The sequence below is a fragment of the Schistocerca americana genome, chromosome 2 (assembly GCF_021461395.2).
Source record: "Schistocerca americana isolate TAMUIC-IGC-003095 chromosome 2, iqSchAmer2.1, whole genome shotgun sequence".
NCBI classification, from domain to species: domain Eukaryota; kingdom Metazoa; phylum Arthropoda; class Insecta; order Orthoptera; family Acrididae; genus Schistocerca; species Schistocerca americana.
This window is the reverse complement of record NC_060120.1, coordinates 410218735-410226609: the sequence shown is the minus strand read 5'-3', so window position 1 is coordinate 410226609 and position 7875 is coordinate 410218735.

Sequence of the window (7875 nt, the reverse complement as noted above, 5' to 3'; positions counted from 1 at the left end):
GTCAGACCGCCTTCAGTCGTCAAGGTGTTCGTCGTTTGACGTGATGTTTACTCTTCGAAACCTGGTTTTCAAGTTACTGTATAAGGAAGTGTTACTTTCGGTTAACAGCCTCTCGACGGATAAGGAACAAAGTCTAACATCATCAGACGTAGTTATGCTGGTATTACTACTGCTTCTTGTGTTGTAGCGTGTCCTAGTCAGAAAGTACCTCCTCGTGTGCCAAATTGAATTGTTTTTCGTTTTTTCTGTTTTAGCCAAATACTGAAGCAACACTTACTGTCTTGCCTCTCATTCAATGTTCGCCTCTTGCAACTCACCCTCTCTGACCGGGAAGAAGAGTTACAGTGGTAAAGGAAATTACACTGATGAGCAAAAACCATTATGACCATTACCCGTCGCGATGCTGAATGCCACCTGGTGGTGTTGCGGGCACGTGACGTAGTAAGGAAGGAATGTAAGCAAAAGAGAGACGAATGTTCAGTCATTATAACGAAGATAAGAGGCCGCAAATGCTGAAATCCACTGATCTCGTAAGCGGTTTTGATAAAAAGCACATTGTAGTGGTACTGCGGTTGAAACGAGAGTCTCTGAAGCGGCGAAGCTGGTCGCCTGCTGGCGTACTACTGTCCATGAGCACCTATGGAAAGTGCTTGAAGGATGGTCAAATAACGAGTATGGCGTATGGCGTCGGACGACGATGTCTCACAACAAAACGCAGAGGTCAGAGGATCTCCCACTGTATAGTCCAGGGTAGGCAGCGATTTGTGGCAGATCTGAAGACAGAGGCACAAATGTTTCGGGGAACACCGTTCAAAGGCCATTGCTGAACAAGGATTTCCGCATCACGCGACCCCTGCATGTTCTTGCATTGATGCAACGACGTCGTCAGTTATGAGTACGTGGGTACAACATCCCTGAGTTTTCACCGTGCATCAATATAAACGTGTCACCTGTTGAATGAATCACATTTCATGTTACACAAGGTCGATAGTTGGATTCCTTACACTCCGTCATGCAGGCGAATGGCTGCATGAAACATGCGCCACGCGACAGATGCAGGACGGTGAGGGCAGAATTAGGCGATGGGGTACATTGAGCTCCGCTTCCATGGGCTTTGTGGTGGTAACCGAAGGCATCATGGCAGCAGTGAACTACATGAACGTTATTGCATCGTTTCATACTTCAAGTCTCCCAGTGTAGCGATGAATTCTTCAGCAGAATAACTGTCTGTGTTGCAACATCATAATCTCACAACAGTGGTTTGAGGGGCATTACAATGAACTCACAATGATCCCTTGGCCAGCAAATGTGCCTGATCTGTAGCCATTAAAACTCACATCTGGCGCCAGCTGCTTACCCCTTAAACCACCATCCCGTAGTTTGCAGGAATTAGTCGACCTGTGCCCAGACATGTGGTGTCACATACTTCTGGAATTCTGTCAAGAATTGGTAGAATCCATGGCAAGCAGAATCTCTGTTGTACTGTGTTTGTAAAGTGAAACAACACGCTAAACAGGCGGCCGTTATGTTTTGGCTCATCGGTAACTTCAGAAAGAAGATACGTAGACCTGTACTTCGCTGCTGAGATAACGGGCTCGCAATTTCTACTTCGCGCTCGCGCGTATACTAATTATTACAGGCGCACGTTTTTTATTCGTACTGGTACATCGGACTTCATAATGAAATAATATCTGCAGGCTCGGAAAACGTTTCCTGCCGTTAGTAACGATATGCATAAGACGCAGAAAATGGTTGATAATTGTTCGTCGGCAAGCCATTATTACGGAAAGCATTACAAGTACTTACAGAAACTGGAACGTCCTGTTCGTCAGCTGTGAAATGGCCATTATTACTCTTAAACACACAGACGCAATTTCCAAGTGATGCAATTATTATTGACTAAGAGTTAAAAATGCTAACATAAGCAAGGCCAGGGCAGAAAAGTGCAGGATAGATGAAGCAGAAGGGAAAAAAAGAATGTATCAAAACAGGTGGTGAACTTACAAAAATTCAGAGATGATATTTTGTTGATTTTTGTCGCAGTTACTGATGTATATTACGTTTGCCTTCTCTGGCCATACATATAAAAAGCCATTCAATTACAGATTCCTAATAGTATTTATCAGAGAAAATCTATACAGCTTTATGAATCATTTGCCCTACTGTTACAGACGATATTTCAGTTGTCAGCGTCCCTGGCAGCTATGTGAAGGACCCGGTTTCAATTTCCGTTACTGCCAGGGATTTCTCCTCAGTGAGAAGACTGGGACTGGGTCCTTTCAGCCTCTTGAGGCCAAAACAGGAGCTACCTGACTAAGAAAGAGCGGTGCCAAGGTCAAGAAAGCTTACAACGCCTGGTAGTGCGACGTGATTTACTGACTCCATAGATCCCTCCATACCGTATCCAAACGACGTCATTAGCAGAGGACGACAAGGTGGCCGTTCATTCTCGATTGACCCGTCTGGGTCAGAACTCATAGGCTTTTTTTTCTCTCTAAGTTCTCGATCAGTATTCTTTCTGAAAATCAATGGGGGAAAAACAGCTGCAGCCTCAATCGTAACGTTTGTCCGTTATTGGAATCTTATTTGGATTCTAGAAACATGCTAGATCTATGGGCAACACACGGCCACATATATGTGCGAAAGATCATGCAACGTGCGCCAAAGGGTTGTGACACTCACTTGTCAGCACTGGAACATTCTTCCGCATCCTTTGTTGGTTAACAGTCATCACTCTGTCCAACCATGCGCACATCCGTTTGTCACATCCGGTTTTTCATGCACAGAGTAATACACCCGTTCAGCTAAAACGAGAACTTTACGAATTATTTTTCTCAGTTTGGTACTGTAATCTTGAAGTACAATACCAACTTTTTATGCTATAGCGCACAGCACTCTCAGTTAACTGAGTGCAGTACTCTTCAATGTACGTACATCTTCAACCATATAATACAATTATTGATTTAAAAATAACTAGTCAGCAATGATGGCACAGATTCCTCAGAATCAAAATGGCTCTGAGCACTATGGGTATTAACATCTGAGGTCATCAGTCTCCTGGAACTTAGAACTACTTAAACCTAACTAACCTAAGGACATCATACATATCCATGCCCGAGGCAGGATTCTAACCTGCATCTAGAACCGCTCGGCCATCCCGGCCGGCTTCTCACAATCCATTTCTATCTGATCCGTACAGCTGTTAAAATATTTAAATGATATTAATCAGTAATCGGAGGAAGGAGCAGTTGTTCTCTTCTTCTATGCAGCACGGTACACTAATCACTTTAAGTGATCTACAAGAAGCATTTGCAGACGCTAAACCTTTTAAGCTTTCAACAGTAGTATTACAACACTCCTGCGTTTCCTGATTTTGATCTTAGCGTGTATGATTGAAGCGTAGGTAACTTGCGTGCATAAGACTATCGGTCGGAGGACAATATAAAGGCAGCCTGGTGAGTCGTCTTAATATTTTGCAGAGAAATGAAATTGTTTTCACGGCTGGACACACGCTCACAAACATGGACGTGACTAACAGATTTTTCCGCTCTTTCACAGAAATTATGGAACTACTTTCATATAATTTATGAGGGTATTTTTGATCCGTCGTTGCAACTACGAACATGCGTGATTTCTTCACCAGATTACGTTGTTTTTCTGTGTTAGACACTGATAAATTTCGTCTACTTTTTAGATGTTCTGCAGCACTATGCATTTCTCACAACAAGAAGTAGACGGAAATTATCAGTGTCTAGACGGCATTTCCCGATGTAAGCGAGAAATCAGCCGAAAAATCACCGTAAGTACAAGCCAACCTATTCTTAACGAACTGTTTTTCGATCTAAAAAGCAAATCGGAATGTAAATGAACTTAGTTACAGACCATTGATGATGCTTTACCTCAATAGAGCGAAACGCATCTAGTGACAAAATCACGCATTTTTGTAGTTGCAACGACGGATCAAAAATACCTTCATGAATTATAAAGCAACTACGGCCACACAAATGAAGAATTTATTGCCTTCATATAACATCGACACGTTTGCTTACTTCAAGGAAATCATGACCAAGTCGGGTAAAATTAGTAGGGAATGTGAGTTACTGTACTAGGCTGGAATCAGTCCGCAAAGAACAGGGGAGAATTCTGCATTGATTTTCCTCAATAAAACCTCGGCCCCGTGATCGTTGTGATGAATGAAGTCAGGCTCAGAATAGTCGCTCCCACTTTTGTAGATTCAGCACCACACCTCAGGCACCTGTGGCCAGAAGCTTGTGGTAAGGTACGGTGGACGCCCGCCAACCGGAAGCGCGGCGGGCGTGTATGTGGAGCTATTTTGCTGCGCTGAAGGCCAGCACCTGAAAGCGAGTGGCGATATTGTTACAGAAAGAGGCCTTGAACGGGCGCCGAGCCTTCCCAGCCGCACCAGCCTCGTACATACCTGCTTTGCAGACTGGAGCCACTTTGCATCTGGAAGGTGGAAGAACAGAGCGCCTGTCGCAGTCACATGCCTGTTAAGACCTTGTTTATTAACTTCGGTGACCTAAGGTGATATTCTACGTGTCTTATTGAACAGAATATATGCACAGTATTTCGTACAAATAAGCAATCATGCAAAACGGAAGTTGCATAGACCTGCAGAAATCGGTAAAAAGTAAGTTAATATCTTACTTAAAATTAAAACCAAAAGGAACCTGTCATATATCAGTTGTGAGACCTCTACACCTCTGAACGCTTTTGGGTAGTAAACCGTGAGAGGTTATCGATCCATTGCCGATACGATAGAAACAGTTCAACTTGCCATCAGACAGAATTTGTAGTGATGCAAAAATGTAAAACAGAACTTCTAGCAGAAAAAAATCGCCAACTTCTGAAGGTGGTTTTACACTACATCTTTACTCTGTAACAAGTGTTACGGTGTATGGCGGAGGGTATTCTGTGTATCACTCTTACTTCTCCCTTTTCCTGCTGGTAACACTCCGTGTGGACTCGAATCTTTCTAATTTTATCTTGACGGTCTTTTCGCCATATACGTCAGAGGAAGCAATGTATTGGTGACTCTTCTAGGAATGTGCAGAAAGACAGTTTAGGGTCTTGATTTAATTATCACTTCATTCGAAGAGAGCTTCATGATCACCGATGGTATCTGTTCTTTCGGACATGTCCGAAAAAACAGATACCATATTCGTATAGTTAAGGCTAATCGGCCATTGACCTTCTTCTTCTGTGATGGATGCACACGCATTGACCGAACTCTTACGGGACTCGGTAAGATTGTCTGCCGCTAGTAATGAGTGTAATGGGCATGGGCACTACGAATGTAGCGTGTGGACATTAAGTTGGAAACATGGATCTCACGGGGAGCGTGCAAGGGATAAAACCGTGCAGTCGCACTATCCTCTGTGCCGTCGGTGGCTCAGATGGATCGCCGGCAAGGTAGCTCAGCGTGTTCGGTCAGAGAGCTGATTGGGCTCTGTAATAAAAAACTGAGTGGTAGGATCAACAAACGGATGTCTTGTGACGTCCGCAACGACTAAACACAACGATCAACAACGAACAAAATGAAGGAAGAAAAAAAAAAAGATGGATAGAGCGTTTGCCAAGTAAGCAGGAGATTCTGGGTTCGAGTCCCGGATGGGGCACACATTTTCAACTGTCCCCGTTGATGTATATCAACGCCTGTCGACAGCTTATAGGGTCTCTATTTCATTATCATTTCAGTAGCATAAAAAGTTTTGTAACTGAAAAAAAGATATTTGTTAGCACCATATTTAAGTGTTAAGAAGTCGTTCCTGAAAGAAATTGTCGGCAGTGTAGCCTTATATGGAAGAAAAACGTGGACAGTAAACAGCAGAGACGAGAAGAGAACACAAGCTTTGAAATGTTGTGTCAGACCTACAGAAGAATCCTCATGATTAGATGGGCACATTGGATAACTAATGAAGAGTTAATTGATACGAGGGAAAAACGCTTGAATCAAAACTTGAATAATAAATGATTTGGCTTATGAGACACAAAATGTGGTTCAAATGGCTCTGAGCACTATGGGACTTAACATCTATGGTCATCAGTCCCCTAGAACTTAGAACTACTTAAACCTAACTAACCTGAGGACATCACACAACACCCAGCCATCACGAGGCAGAGAAAATCCCTGACCCCGCCGGGAATCGAACCCGGGAACCCAGGCGTGGGAAGCGAGAACGCTACCGCACGACCACGAGATGCGGGCTATGAGACACATCCCTTGACATCATGGAATAATTAATTTGGTAGTAGAGAGAAATGCTTCCCACACATTAAAACAAAGTTCTAATAGTGAAATACAAGTGTTTTTTAAAATAATTTTCTTTGAGGACAAAACGGATTTTCCCATTATATTACCAATGAACCTGACACCTGCTTTACCGAAGAGTGAGCTTATGTGATTTTTCCATTTCATATCCCCACAAACTGTTACACACAAATAGGACTACTCATATTCACAATTTTGAATCGTTGATACTGTAGACATAACGCACTGATTTTCTGCCTTTTATTAACTGCACAATTTTACATTTTTAAATATTCAAAATCAGTTTCCAGTATTTGCACCACTTTGAAATCTTACCAAGATATTACTGAATGTTAATGCAGCTTTTTTCAGGCAGCACGTCGTTATAAATAACTGCATCACTTACATAAAATCTGGTTACCATTAATACTGCTTGCCAGATCAAGTACAGCAAGAACGATCATTGTCCTCACTGAAAAGCCATGAACAAAACTGATCTTCTCCATTTTCTCTACCAGGTACTGGAATGATCCAGATATGACCTAGGGGCGTAAATATGAGGTATCATTTGTTGCAACATGCGCCACGATATGTTACTGATTACACTCTGATCGCTCAACGGCTGCCTGAACAGTCTCCTCAATATGTTGAATGAGGCCCCCTAGTTATACCCATTACTTCATAAAATGATCCTTCATATCCTTTGCTGTTAGCTGCCTAAGGGTCAGAGTTATTAACGCAACATTCGAACTGCAGACGATTAACAGACGTCTGTCCCTTCGCACATACTCTCCTCAGATGCAGTATGCTTCAGATGAAGTTTGTCACACGGACTCAGCTTCAGTAGGAAACTAAACGTCGAACCTCTTTGTAAGGGTGTAGTAACTTGTAATCTCTCGGGTTGCTGCTTATGACAGTCTCGCCACATAGTCCAGTTAATTAACAGTGATGGGTACTGTATCTCCTGGAGAGGAGACAGCATCTACAGGAAAGTACTTGAAGTATTTCTGCTATCTCTTTACTACTTTACCCCAAAGGCCCATTCACACTAGCTTCCTATAATTTGACAGCTGTCTGCTTACCAACAACAAAGAACTCATCCTGTGCACGAGAGCAGCAATAATTACAGGGATGCATTGTTTGTATCAGTGTTTACTCATTATCGTATTTATACTATTTTGTGGTGTGGAGATTACAGTGACTGAGCTGTAGTATAGTTTGAGGTTTCGGTCAGGTAGAGAAATGATTATCTGGTTTATGTTGGTGAAGTCAACGAATGTGATATGGTAAGAATAAAACTAACATGATCTGCTAAATCAATTTCACATATTCTCTTTAGGTGATTTTTCCGTACAATATCTCACTATTTGCGCCCATATTTCCTTTAGCAATACGTATGTTTTGAAGATTCTGCCTTAAGTAACACAATTTATTGTTTCTTTCTCTCTTGTATCGAAATTAGTGCGTGTTCTGAATATAGTACTTAGAGTTTTGACAACATGCAACCCCAACTAGCAATAACGATGTTGCAGGTAATAGAGTACATTGGAATAACAAATATACTGCAGAAGACAGTCAGCGATATGAACAACAGTGTGTGCTGT